The sequence below is a fragment of the Gorilla gorilla genome, chromosome 7, assembly GCF_029281585.2.
Source record: "Gorilla gorilla gorilla isolate KB3781 chromosome 7, NHGRI_mGorGor1-v2.1_pri, whole genome shotgun sequence".
Classification (NCBI taxonomy): Eukaryota; Metazoa; Chordata; class Mammalia; order Primates; family Hominidae; genus Gorilla; species Gorilla gorilla.
This window is the reverse complement of record NC_073231.2, coordinates 59,983,523-59,998,051: the sequence shown is the minus strand read 5'-3', so window position 1 is coordinate 59,998,051 and position 14,529 is coordinate 59,983,523. Positions and strand designations below refer to the sequence as shown.

The following is a 14,529-nucleotide window of genomic DNA, read 5'->3' as shown; positions in this document are numbered from 1 at the left end:
GGGATTATAGGCGTGAGCCGCCACCTCTGGCCTACACCATGCTTTCTGATTTTCTACCTTCCCCTTCTTCTCAGATTCCGTTGGTTCCTCAGGATCCTAAGGGCTGGAGCATCCCAGAGCACAGTTCCCGGCACACTTCTCTTTCCTTTCCACACTTGGTGGTGTCACCCCATATCGTGGCTTTAAGTATCTTCTCTAGGCTTGTAAGTCCCAAATTTACATCTCCAGCTCAGACCTCCCCTGTCCTGCAGACTTGCATACGCCACTCCCTCCTCGTCATGTCATCTGGATGGCCTGCAGGCATCTCACAACGCAGTCGTCTACAACTAAGCTTCTGATGCCCCCAGTCTTCCACGTCTCAGTAATGACTTTATTTTTTCCAGTTGCTCAGGCCAAAAATGTGGAGTCATCCTTGACTCCTCTTTTCCCTTCACCCCCACATTTGATCAATAAGCAAATCCTGTCAACAGTGTCTTTAAAACACAGGCAGAATCCAACCACTTCTGCAGTGACCGTTGTGGTTCAAGCCACCATCCACTCCTGTGTGACTATTGCCTCTGAACAGATCTTCTTGCCTCTCTCTTTGCCTTTTCTGTCTGTTCTTCACAATAGCAGCCAGCATTGTGGTATTAAGCAGAAGTCAGGTCGTGTCAGCCTGGAGTGCTGGTGCATGCCTGTACTCTCAGCTACTCAGGAGGCTGAGGCAGGAGGGTCACTTGAGCATGGGAGTTCAAGGCTACAATTAGCTATGACTGCACTTGTGAATAGCCACTGCAAGGCTGGGCCCGGTAGCTCACTCCTGTAATCCCAGCACTTGGGGAGGCCAAGGCAGGCAGATCACTTGAGGTCAGGAGTTTGAGACCAGCCTGGCCAACAAGATAAAACCCCGTCTCTACTAGAAATACAAAAAAAGAAAAAAGAAAAAATAGCCACTGCACTCCAGCCTGGGCAACATAGAAAGACCCCATCTCTGAAATAGAAAAGAAAAATAATGAAAATATATATATGAAATTCAAAAAAAATTGTTGAGAGAGGGTGTCACTCTGTCATTCAGACTGGAGTGCAGTGGCACGATCATGGCTCAGTGCAGCCTCAACCTCCTAGGCTCAAGTGATCATCCTGCCTGAGCCTCCAGAGTAGCTGAGACTACAGGTGCATACCACCACATTCAGCTAATTTTTTTATTTTTATTTTTTGTAGAGATGAGTTCTTGCTATGTTGCCTAGGCTGGTCTCAAACTCCTGAGCTCAAGCAATTATCCTGCCTTGGCTTCCCAAAATGCTGGGATTATAGGTGTGAGCCACCGTGCCTGGCTTAAAATAAATTTTTCTAAATCCTATGTTGTTACCTGGGCCTGTGATGTACCCAACCTGACCTCTTTGTTCCTGAACAACGCAAGCAAGTCTTTTATACCTCCCCTTCCTGCCACCTGCATGATCTGCCCCAGGAGTCTGCAGCTCCTTTGCCCCTTTCAGATTTTTATTCAGATTTCACCTTCTCTGAAAGGCCTCCCCAATAATCTAATCTAATAAAATTAGATTAGATCTAATAAAATAATCTAATAAAATTAGACCCAATTAAGGTCTAATTTTAAATTGAAAAAAAAAATGCCCCACTGTTCTTCTTTGTAGTGGGTTGGATGGTGGCTCCTGCAAAAATATATCTACATCTTAACACCTGGAATCTATGATTGTGCCCTTATTTGGGAAGACGGTCGTTGTAGATTAAATAGTTATGGGTCTTGAGATGAGATCATCTCAGATTATCCAGGTGGACCCTAAATCCGGTGTGTCCCGATAAAAGACAGAAGAGAAGACACAGAGACCCAGAAGGAGAGGCCATGTGAAGATATATCACTATCCAATATAAAATTTATTTATCAAGTGTATTGACTTTCTACCCTACTAATCTATAAGCTAAGGAAAGCAGAGATGAATGGTTTTGGTCACTGCTGTATTCCCAGCATCTAGAACAATAGCTGGGACCTGATAAGTGTTCCATAAATATTCATTGATTAAGAAAACAAATAGATGAATAAATGAATGAGTGACAGGTCCCCAAATATAGTGTCTGAGTAAATAGGAGGATTGTGGATCTATTGATAAACACATGGAAAGAAATCATAAACAGGATTGAGATGGAGCTAGCTACACAAGGTCCACTTGGTAGTTGGTCAGTTTGCTGTGACAGAAGTACCAGTTGAAATCTATCTGCTTTCCCTAATTTAGGATTCATTTGTCTAGCCAGCTCTAAAATAATTTTGAAAGATTTACACTGTTACCTTAATAAGGTAATTAATAAGACAAAAACAGAAGAAACATGACAGGTGTTGGAGATATTGAACGGATGTTTGGGTGAAATGTCAGTGTCAAAGATACATAGATTAATAATTAAATTTCAAGTATATCTCCTTCAAAATCCTATTTTAGCCAGCCCCTCTTGCACCAGACATTTTATTCTCCGAGTTCAAAATTGATTTGTTGATTGACTGATGGATTGATTTCACCTCCAATGCTTTCCCCCTTCTATATACCATGGCAATTCTTGTGTTCAGGAAGGCAGCAAAGACTCAAATTTTATAAAGGACAAGGGAAGTCCAATAGATCTAGAAGGTCACCAAATCCAGAGGAGACACTGAAGTTGCAGAACTTCCCCTAGCAGCACTGGCCTTGGAGCACATATCCTCATCAAGAGATGCCCTTAGCCTGAGCCCTGCAGCAGGAGGGAGACTCTGAGGGGCCTGCACACACTTCAGGACACATAGGACTGGGTGTGGGGTCAGGATGCAATTCCAACCTTGGCCCACCCTTTGCACCTCTATTTAATGAGGTACTTCTACCAGTGAGGATGCTTTCCAAAATAATTTTTTCCCATTTTATAAATGTTCCCCTCACTTGTTGAACAAAAAGAATCTCATAATAGTTCATAGGTCTTAAAGGTGGAATAGATCTCACCTGCCTGCATGCGTTTGAAGTTTTAGGACATCTTTCAAATGGTACAGTGGCAGTGGGAGAGATACATATGGGAGTTCATTTTCCTTGTTTACTTTGTGTGATCTGTAGAGTCTCAGTGATCTTGCAGAAGCCAAAAGGCCCTCATGGTTAGCATTTGGTCCTACCACTTTCACAGAAGTGCAGTTATGCAGCAGGCACTGGCCCTGTGCTGGGCTCAGAACACCCCATCTTCTTGCCAGCCAGTAGGAGGCAGCCCGTCTTCACCACACAGCTTCCACCTGAGCCTCAAAGTGTTTTTGAAACCATCAGAGCTGAAAAACAGCCCTCATAAAATCTGAGAAAATAATAGCTTCATGGATGAAATCTGTATTTGGCATTGATTTTTTAATGGGCATTGAGTGATGAGATGAAACATTTTCTTGCAGTAGCTCATATATATTTTGTATCTCAATACTCTGAAATGTAATAAAACCATTTTTTTATTTTTTTAATTTTGAGTTTATTTTAATTCTGAAGTTAAACCAAAACAAAAAAACTTGAATTGCTCTTAATTACTGTATTTTTCACCATGAGTATTAGATTGTACTTGTATATTTCACATAGCTTTGAGGTTATTAACTTCTTCTTTATGACAGAAATGTTTTTGCTTTATTTAAATAAAATGCCTAGCACGTATTGTGGAAGGAAAGTGACTTCTGAATTCTCAAAATATTTACAGGTAAAAGCAGTCCGTGCAGACTGTTCCTGTACACTTCTCGAAAGAAAGAAGCATTCCTTTATAAGACATTTAGTCACAGACCTGATGACAAATTAAGACCCCCTTGGGACCAAATTGTGGGAGTAATTTTCCACAAAAAAAAAGAAATAGACATATTTTATTATTTATATTTTCCTTTCTGTGGAAAATATATTATTTATATATTACATAGTCATATTAAACCTGACTTCTCAGACCACATTTTAAAAATAGATTGCAGTCGTTTTATTGCACGTGTTCTGTACTCACACAAGTCAGAATTTTGTGTATTTGTTTCTCATAAACATCATGCTTTGACCCACTGGAAAGCAAGACTGTGAAGTGACACATGACTCCTGAGCAGGGGCTGCATGCGAGGCATTGAGAGACTTCTCAGAGCTCCCCATGAGCTGAGCTAGCTGCCTGCTCCAGGAGTAATCAGGACCTACCCTATGGAGCTAGAGTTTCATCCCTCTGGGCATGTGCTAAATCACACTAATTCACACAATGCTCCTAAGGGGTGACAATTAATGCACTGTCTCTTCGGCTGCGGCACTTGTATTGCTTACAATGAGTGGATCTCTAACTGGCATGACATGAATCCCAGGGCTATCCCTAAGCCTAGAGGAGAAATTCATAGACAGGACATCTCTAACTCTTGTTGAAGGTTTTCTTGCCTGACTTCAAAACTGCATCTGACCACAGAATCATTACTCGCCACCCTGAGAGCTGGAGCCAAGGGCTAATCTCAGACGAGGGCAACAACAAGGTATCTACCTTTTTTTTTTTATTATTTTTTGAGATGGGGTCTGTCTCTGTCGCCCAGGCTGGAGTGCAGTGGAACCATCATAGCTCACAGCAGCCTCGACCTCCTAGGCTCAAGCAATCCTCCCATCTCTCAGCCTCCCGAGTAGCTGGAACTACAGGCATACACCACCTCACCTGGCTAATCTTTGTATTTTTTGTAGATACAGGTTTCACCATGTTGCCCAAGTTGCTCTCAAACTCCTGGGCTTAAGGGATACACCTGGCTTCCCAAAGTGTTAGGATTACAGGCATGAGCCACAGCACGCAGCCCTAAATTTCATTCTGGTTAAAGTGCACATTTAGAGTGTCCAATTAGAATAATCTGTAATCCATTTCCACGTGGCCATCAGTTGCTAAATCTTAAATCTGTGTCATTGGACAAGTTTTTGATTTCCCTAAACCCATTTGTTCTTGTGTAAACTGAGGATAATATTGGCAGGGATTTTGTAATTAGAGTAATGCTAAGATCTTAGCACAGAGCCTGGAACACAGAAAAAGCCCACCAAATGGTAGCTAGTATCATTTCGTGTTATGAGTTGAAACTAATTAGTTCTAGAGTCATCACATCTCAGACTAGAAGGGACCTTCCTGGTCTCCCAGTCCAACCGCGACTCTCCAACACGCAGCTGAGCAGTCGTGTCTGTGCAGGACAGCTTCCAAGATACTCAACATTTGACATAAAACTCTTCCATTGGGACTATTGCCAATAGCGGTGAGGAGGAGGGAAAGTGGTGTGAAGGCATATTTGCCAGAACGGGCTGTATGAAAATATAACCTGACTTTTCTTGCACAGTTGGATTTCTGAGCACAGAAGTGTTGCAAGTTATCCTACTGGAATGGAATGTAAACTACAATCTAAGGTGTTACTTTGTGAAAGGCACTTTGAAAACAAACCCCCTCTCAAATCTCTTATAAACCACAGCTGTTAAAATCCAGAGGTACCCAGTTAGGTAGTACAGATTTCTTTCCAACACAACTAATAAATGAGAGACTGCTCTGAAAACCTCGGTATGCATCACTTAAGCCTGGGAGCTGCACAGTGACACTCAGCTGGTGCCTGGCACCGGCAGAGATTATCATTGAAGCATTGAAGGTTACGCCAGGAATCACAACATTGCCACCTGCATTCTGGCTGGGAATCACAAGCCTGCCAGGAAAAGTCAATGCAAGCCCTCCATGTCCTTCCTCAGTGCCAGGGGCTGGAGGACACTGTTAGGGATCAGCTTCACCCCCCACCTGCAATTCAACCTTGTTCTTGAGTCATTGTCCTCCCCGAGCCTAAGGTGTTCACTCACCAACAGGTGACAATTGTGAGCACCTGCCTTCCCTACCTGATTATTAAGGGCTTTAATGAATTTCATTTTCATAAAGTGCTTTCATATCCTTGACAGAACATTTCTATCCCCGTGTAGGGGAAAAACCATTATCATTATTGACCTCAGAGTCAAAAGAGAGATACTTTTTCAGCCTTCCTTACTAATAAAATGGTAGTATCAAATGTTTATGTAATGCTTTTCATCATAGACACAAACACAAAATTTTAAAGTTCACAATTTTGGAATATGAATTTGCTGCATTATTCAATGTTGCCAGTTACAGTAGAGTTGCTCTAATGATTCCAAGTGCAGATGGCCAGAGCTGGCCTCAGATTGTCAGTTCATTAAACAGTCCTTCCTTTGACCAACAGGCCTCTCATTGTAAGGCCGCCTGGGTCTCAGCTGATGTCAAAAGCCCCATTCTACCCTGGGTGGATTGTTCACATAAAGGATTCCCATAGGTATTCTGCTGCAGATAGGGATGGGGCTGGCCCTGCAGATGTCACTGCCACCAGCACTGTCACTTTTGCTCATCACACGATCTTGGGTCTCTTTCCAGAGACTTGCACAAAGCTCAATTCAGAGTTTGCCTGTGACTGATGCACACTTGGCCTGCAGATGGACAGAGGAGGAGGAAAAGGCATCCCAGTGTTCTTCCCCGCTTGCCTGGGAAAGCTTGGGAATTCTTGGCCTCTTTACCAGCTTTGACTCAGGCTGAAAAACAAATCAGAAAGTTGCCAATGGTTTCATTCAGTCTACGAAACTGGGTTAATGTGACTCTGTGAGTGAAGCCATCAATGCACAAAAGTCAGGAAACCCAAGATTGCCATTCCCACCGCCCACGGAGGCTCTCTGCACAGGTGACCCTGTGTCCCTGCTGGGGCGCCAAACTGCATCCTTGGCAAAGCACAGAGCCACGGGGCCAGTCATCTTAGGAGTACATCAGCCTTTGGGGACTTAGTCATGGGGAAAACGGTCTCTGCATTCATGGTACTATAATTTCAACTCTTAAATATATTCATTTGTTTTTAAATTGACTTTTAAATGCAGTATCATATATTTACTGAAAAGTGCACAAATGCTCAATGAGCACCTCACTGAATTTTTACAACATGAATATACCCATGGAATCAATAACCAGGCAAGAAATCAAGCACTGCCAACACCCAAGGAGGCCCCCATCAGCCTCTTCCCCACCTCTAATATGATGATAAAACCTGACTATAAACATTAACAAAGGAATGGGATGTAAATAGACTCTGGAACTCTAGAAGAGATTAGAAAATCTTATTTGAAAGTATCTTCTGAAATTGAGATTCCTGGGAACACTGGCAGACGTTGCTATCATTAGAATTCTCACCCAGCTAGCAGAATAAAGGGTGTAGTTACCCTGAAAAATTCCACAGGCACTATCTCCAGAGATGGCTGTATAGCACCTGTGCCCTTTCTTCCGATAGGCAGATACTCCCAGTAGAGGAAACACACGTGACACGTGTTCCCACCCAAGGACACCATGAGAAGTTCTGCAGAGCAGGTCGGTGCTGGCTCCACCCCGGGCCTCTGAGTCAGATGTCAGGCCTGGCCACGTCAATTTCAAAAACTTCCCAAAGAGATTCTGAAGTGCATCCCCAGGTGAGAACAACTCTCTCAAAGTGTTATTCATTTTGTTATTCCATTACACACTTTCCAAGCCCATTCCCTCTGACAACAAAAGAATGAAACCCAGCAAAGGCACAGGAAGGGGGTCAGGTGAGTTTCTTCTCCCCCTTCCTTACTTCATCTGGGCTGATTTTGCCTAATCAAAATGGCTCCAATTACCCACAGAACTGGTCAAAATCCCAACCTCCAGAGATCAGCTCCTTTTTGTATGTAACTCCAGGCCTTTGCCTGCATCTAAAATGCTCTCTTCCTCTTCTCCACACAGCAAACTCCTACATGTTCTGCAAAATCCAGGCTAATTGTCTCCACTTTGTGTTTCCTGACTTAGTCCTTCTGTGTGCCCTAATATCCCATTAAAGGCCTCTTTACAGTTATCAATGGCTTTTTTTTTTTTTTTTTTTTTTGAGACGGAGTCTCACTCTGTCACCCAGGCTGGAGTGCAGTGGCGCGATCTCGGCTCACTGCAAGCTCCTCAGCCTCCCGAGTAGCTGGAATTACAGGCTAGTGCCACCACGCCCGGCTAATTTTTGTATTTTTAGTGGAGACAGGGTTTCACCATGTTGGTCAGGCTGGTCTCAAACACCTGACCTCGTGATCCACCTGTCTTGGCCTCCCAAAGTGGTGGGATTACAGGCATGAGCCACTGCGCCCAGCCATCAATGGCCTCTTTACAATTCTTGGCATATCACATTGTAATGACCTTTTGTGCTGCCTGTACCACCAAATAGACTGAGATTTTCCTCTTTCCACCTCTGTATTCTCATGGCCTAGAATGAACCCTGGAATATGCTAAATAAATAAATGATGGATGTATGCATGGATGGATGGATACTTAGAAGTGCTTTGTAAAGTGCAAACCATTTCATTTCCATCCACTCTATAACTCTCACACACAAATGGATATCTGGAACTCAAACATCCCTTTTTCCCTAGACTCCATCCTTCTCACCCTCCAAGTAGAGATCCAATTCTTTTTCATTTCAACAGGAACTAGAAACTCTACACCTTCACTATGTATTATAATTGTCAGCACAATTTTATCTTTCTTTTCAGCATCATTATTCTCTGAGACTTACTTCCAAAGTCTAGCATTACCATGGGCCTTTTGCCTCTCTCTTTTACCCTAAAAAGCAAACATGGAGCAAATAGGCCCCTTGGGTTGGGGGTGGGAGGGGGTGGGGTTCCACCCAGGGAACAATGGCATCAAGGCCAACTCAAGCCTGCATTGTGGCTCAGCAGGTGGTTCAGTGGCTGCTGGGTGTATATACACAGCAGTGGATTTCTTGGGAAGACTAAGCTACAGCCAGCCCCTTAGGTGACAGTGAGCTGAGAGTTCTACACATAGAGCTGCCCCACAGTGGCTGGTGGTTTCCTTTATGGAGAAAATGTTTTGGAATCCCAGTCCTAGCATGTGATGGTTTTCCCACATTCCAAGAGCAGCCATGTGGCAGAGGCATGCTCAGAATAAGGCATTTGAGTAAAAATGGAGTAAAAACTGTAAAGTTAGAGGGAGAGGGAATTGAACAGCTGGAGATACAGGATATTAACTAAGATGTGTCTTAAAGTGATATGAATGAGGGTGTTCCTTACCATGAGAAACCAGTGTGGGAAGGTTTAAACAGCCATGGTGGCTCACACCTGTAATCCCAGCACTTTGGGAGGCCGAGGCATGTGGATCACTTGAGGTCAGGAGTTCAAGAGCAGCATGGCCAACATGGCAAAACCCTGTCTCTACTAAAAACAAAAAATTAGCTGGGCATGCTGGTGGGTGCCTGTAATCACAGCTTCTTGGGAGGCTGAGGCAGGAGAATCGCTTGAACCCAGGAGGAGGAGGGTGCAGTGAACCAAAATCATGCCACTGCACTCCAGCCCAGGCGACAGAGACTCTGTCTCAAAAAAAATAAATAAATAAAATAAAACAAACAAACAAACAAAAAAGAAAGCATGTAAATAGCATCATTAACAATATGTCAGAATTTCACATTAGAATAATGCCAGAGCTTGATAAAATATTAGAGACCACATACATCAAACCCATAATTTTATATAAGGCAACTGAATTACCAAGACAAACCATGAACAACTTTCATAGCAGGGTCAATCATGATATCCATTTTATAGTCCAATTTGAATGTTATTCAGACCTACCCAACCTCAAAAATTCCCATCTGATGTCTGTTATGATGTCTTATGTATTCCCAACATTTTTTTCATTTCTTTGAGGAACAATATTGTGTTTCCAGAAAGTGCACGTTAAAAACAAATCTGTTGTCAAATTGAATGGCAGTCCACAAAGTAAATGTCCTGTACTCTAAAAGTCAAGGTCATAAAAGTTAAAAACAAAAAGGCTGATGAACTGTTCCAGACAGAAGAAAGACAGAGAGACATGACAGCAAAATGAAATGTGAAACCCCAGGTTGGATATTGGCTCCTGGACCAGGAAAAGAACCATTTTCTTTTCCTAAAAAGTACATAAGAGAAACAGTTAATACAACTCAAATAGGATCTATAGATTAAATGCATCAATTTCCTGATTTTATCATTATAGAGGAGAATGATCTTGTTTTTGGAGAAGACACACTGAAGTACCAGGGGTAAAAGAGCAGGAGCCACACATTTTTTTTTTTTTGAGACAGAGTCTTGCTCTGTCGCCTAGGCTGGAGTGCAGTGGCGCAATCGCGACTCACTGCAACCTCCATCTCCTGGGCTCAAGCAATTCTCCCGCCTCAGCTTCCCGAGTAGCTGGGATTACAGGAACCTGTTGCCATGCCCAGTTAATTTTTGTATTTTTAGTAGAAACAAGGTTTCACCATATTGGTCAGGCTGTCTTGAACTCCTGACCTTAGGTGATCCACCCGCCTCGGCCTCTCAAAGTGCTGGGATTACAGGCATGAGCCACCGCACCCAGCCGGGCCATGCATATTAAAGTCACCTTCATGCACCTCAGCAGGAATAAGGAGACAAGTACCTGCAAGGATAGCAAGCCCAACTGGGAGGCGGTGCAGAGCCTCAGTGATGCAGCCTCTTGTGCTGCCAGATTCCCCCCTCGTGATGGCATAGAAGTGGTTACACACATTGCTTAACACCTCCAGTGCCCTTCATTTCCTCAGCTGAGGTTGTGAAGAAAAATACTAGTGGTCAACACTTACGAAAACCTTCGTCAGTGCCAGGCACTGCTTCAAGCGCCTCACCTGCATTACCAACAACCTTTTACAAATGAGAAGACCGAGGCACAGAGAGTGAAGCAATTTGCTCAAGGTCACATAGCTGAGTGTCACCAAAACTGAACCACTCCCTTATACCATGTCTCAGGTCCTAGCATTTCTGTGAAACATAAATGAAATATGTCAAGCACTGAATTTAGAGCCCATGGGAAGGAAGTGCTTGGTAGCGGTTAGCTTAATCATCAGTGTTAACTTCACCACCACCATGAGTGAAAGATATGCCGCAGTACCCAGACCATCGGCTGGACCCTAAGTCCTCAGCGCTAAAGTTCCTTTCCTGGCTAACTGTTGTGCAGAGTTTCATCAAATCATGCAATCCGTCAGCTAAACCCCAGATATCTCAGAAGAGCTAAAACAAAACTAGGAGTAACAGAAGCGAATATCTTCTTTCTTGTAGCAATCGATAATTTTGTAGGTTGGTTTCTTAAAACTTGGCTGCATGATTCATTTAGATTTGAGGATATTTTCCAAACTATTTGGATTCCTTTTTAGGACACCACAAAACTGGGGGCAGGGGGAAGATTTATATTCAGTCATAACTGTGGTATAGATATTTCAGACATGTATTTGGGCTTTACTCTAGAAATCATGCTAATATATCTTGTCTAGTAAAAGATACTGGATGCCATTCACACAAGTCACTTTTCTGTTTTTTAAGATTTTTGGTTCCTTACAGAGTGGACTTTAATGGTGTATTAGTCCATTTTCACACTGCTATAAAGAACTATCTGGGACAGGGTAATTTATGAAGAAGAGGTTTAACTGACTCACTGTTCCACAGGCTTAACAGCCAGCATGACTGGGCGGCCTCAGGAAACTTACAATCATGGTGGAAGGTGAGGGGGAAGCAAGCACATCTCACACGGCAGAGCAGGAGAGAGAGGAAAAGCAAAGAGGAAACTGCCACACACGTTCAAACTACCAGATCTCATGAGAACTCACTCACTATCATGGAACAGAAAGGGGAAAGTCCGCCCCCAGGATCCAATCACCTCCCACCCGGTCCCTCCCCCGACACACGGGGATTACAATTTAAGATGAGATTTGGGTGGGGATACAGAGCCAAACCATATCAGATGGGTTTTTTGGTTGTTTTTATTTGTTTGTTTGGTTGGTTTGGGGTTTGGGTTTGTTGTTTGTTTTTTGTTTTCTTGAGACAGGATCTGACTGTCACCCAGGCTGGAGTGCAATGATGCAATCTGGGCTCACTGCAACCTCCACCTTCCAGGCTCAAAATATCCTCCCATCTCAGCGTCCTGAGTATCTGAGACTACAGGCACACCCCACCACATCCAGCTAATTTTTGTGTGTGTGTATTTTTGGTAGAGACGGGGTTTTGCCATCTTGCCCAGCCTTGTCTCTAACTCCTGGGCTCAATCAACCGTCTGCCTCAGCCTCCCAAAGTGCTGGGATTACAGGCATGAGCCATTGCCCCCAGCCTGTTTTTGTTTTTGGAGGCAGGATCTCACTCTGTGGCCCAGGTTGGAGTGCAGTGGCAGTGATCTTGGCTCACTGCAACCTCGACCTCCTAGGTTCAAGCAATTCTCCCACCTCAGCCTCCCAAGTAGCTGAGACAACAGGCACATGCCACCACACCCAGCTAATTTTTTAATTTTTTCAGAGACAGGGTCTCCCTATGTTGCCCAGGCTGGTCTCAAACTCCTGGGCTCAAGTGATCCTCCCACCTTGGTCTCCCAAAGTGCTGGGATTAGAGTCCAGTTGCTTTGATGGTTTCTACTTGGTTGGTGCTGATACTGAATGGATGGGTCATCCAGTCATGCTCCTTAAATTCAAAAGGACACTGGATTCGTCAGCTAGGGCTACTGTAACAAAGCTCCACAGATCAGGTGGCTTAAACAACAGAAATATATATTCTCCAATTTTGGAGGCTAGATACCCAAAATCAAGACATCAGCAGGGTTGTTTCTTCTGTGGCCTCTCTCCTTGGGTCTTCATATGATCTTTCCCCCTCTGTGTGTGTCTGTGTCCTTATCTCCTCTCCATATAAAGACACGTGGGATTGCAGTCATGTGGGATTGCAGCCCACCCTAAGAGCCTCATTTCAACTTAATCACCTTTGTAAAAACATCTCCAAATGCAATAAACATTCTGAGGTACTGGGGTTAGGACTTCAACATGTGAATTTGGGATGGGGACCCAATTTTACCCAAAACAGAGACTGAGACAGAGGGGAAGACAGAACCCATACACATGTGTCTTCAATTCTAGGAATGAATATTCCCTGGAAGCTCGTTGTTTGTGGAACACTATTTCTAGCTTCTGATGCCACCTGTCTCCTCCAAATCAGCCTCCCTGAGAACTAATTCAACAAAGGGTCCATCCTAGCAAAGTTTTCAGAACCTTCTCTTGCATCTCCATAAACTCCTTCTTGAAGTCCACTGTACATCCCTTGACATCCCCACCCAGCTGACCCTGCGCCACCATCTTCTAGGGAACTTCCGGTATCCAGGAACACAAGATTCTTGTGCTTGATATGTTGGCACCATTGCTGCATTCAACGCTCAACCAATATGGCTAAGCAACTTGGAAATAATCCATCCTCTTAATAGCTGATATAATTTTTGTACTTTATTTACTACAAACATTGAATTTTTCCTTCAGGCCTCATAGAGAACAGCACTGACAACTTCCAGAAACATATTTGAAATGCCTGACATAGTGTACACAGCTGATGAGAAATGTTCCGAGTGTGCTGTGACAAAAACGAGGAAAAGTCGACAGGAAATCACTAATCCAAAATGAAAGCTCTCCAAAGCTCCCTGCCTCACATCCCGCTTCTGATTGAGGGACCCATGGTCTGCACACCTGCGTGGGCCACTAATCCCCCAAGGGACCGCAGGCCTCTGTCTCCATGTCAGTTACACAGGAGTCAAAAATAGACTGTTCTCTGCTCCCCAAACTATGTAAGGAGGGAAAAATGAGATGGAACTGTAAGAAAAACTTGGGTAAAAGTCAAAATAGTTTAAATAAATTTAATTTTAATTCCTCACTGTCGAAACCGACTTAAATACATTGAATTTGTTATTTTTATTCTGGCATTGTTTACCAGGTTATAGAGATGAGATGGCTCCCACAGTCAAACGTCTGTCTTCAACTCCATGAAAAGATTTAGAGCTGCGATTTCATTGCCCTTATCCGATCCTTACCGAATTTCCGTGGCTCGGGACTTCCTCCTACACGACAGAAGATAACCGGGCCACTGAAGAGAAACTCATTTTACTTGTGGGCCGCGTGTAGTAAAATCTGTGACCACCAGGGGGCAGCACAGACCTGGTGCTGCTGTAGACCTGGTCGCTGGGTGTTCGCGGCGGGATTTCTCCAGCCACAGGGTCCTCCCTTCCCCCAGGAAAACCTCTCTGCGCTGCAGGAATCTGAAAGTGCTCAGGAGCTGCGGGCTCTGGCTCTGGTCTGCTGATGGCAGACCCTTGCCCTGAGGATGCCCTCCTCCTGCCCAGTGCTGGGCAAGGGACTCCGCCCTGGGAGCTAAGTCAAAGCCGGACTGGGCTGCCTTTGGTGCTCAGGGTGGTCCCTGAACACGGGCCTGGGGACAAAGACCAGACCCAGGATTCACAGGCCACGCAAGGCATCTGAACCTGAACTCACAGTCTCCAGGCCCGGGGATCTTTCTGAAGACTCGGGGCAGGAACCAGGCAGCCCAGGGCAGGGGCATCAAAGCCCTGGTCAGGAGGGAAGAGGAAGCCCATCGGCCTTGGGAAGATTCTAAGAGCAAACCAGGCTCCATATTGACCTTCCGCTGCACTCGCAGAGCGTTTTCTCCTAATTCACTGTTAGCGCGTAAGCCTGGACCAGCA

At 44.3% G+C, this 14,529-nt stretch overlaps 1 long non-coding RNA gene across 1 annotated transcript in view; it reads right to left on the bottom strand.

The window, feature by feature from the left end:
- Positions 1-3,428: 3,428 nt before the first annotated feature.
- The window catches only part of LOC129524279 (uncharacterized), a 114,736-nt gene continuing 103,635 nt past the window's right edge, over positions 3,429-14,529 (bottom strand). The window contains exon 4 of the long non-coding RNA XR_008668044.2: positions 3,429-6,527. This is a non-coding gene — a long non-coding RNA (uncharacterized lncRNA). The remainder of the gene's footprint in view (positions 6,528-14,529) is intronic.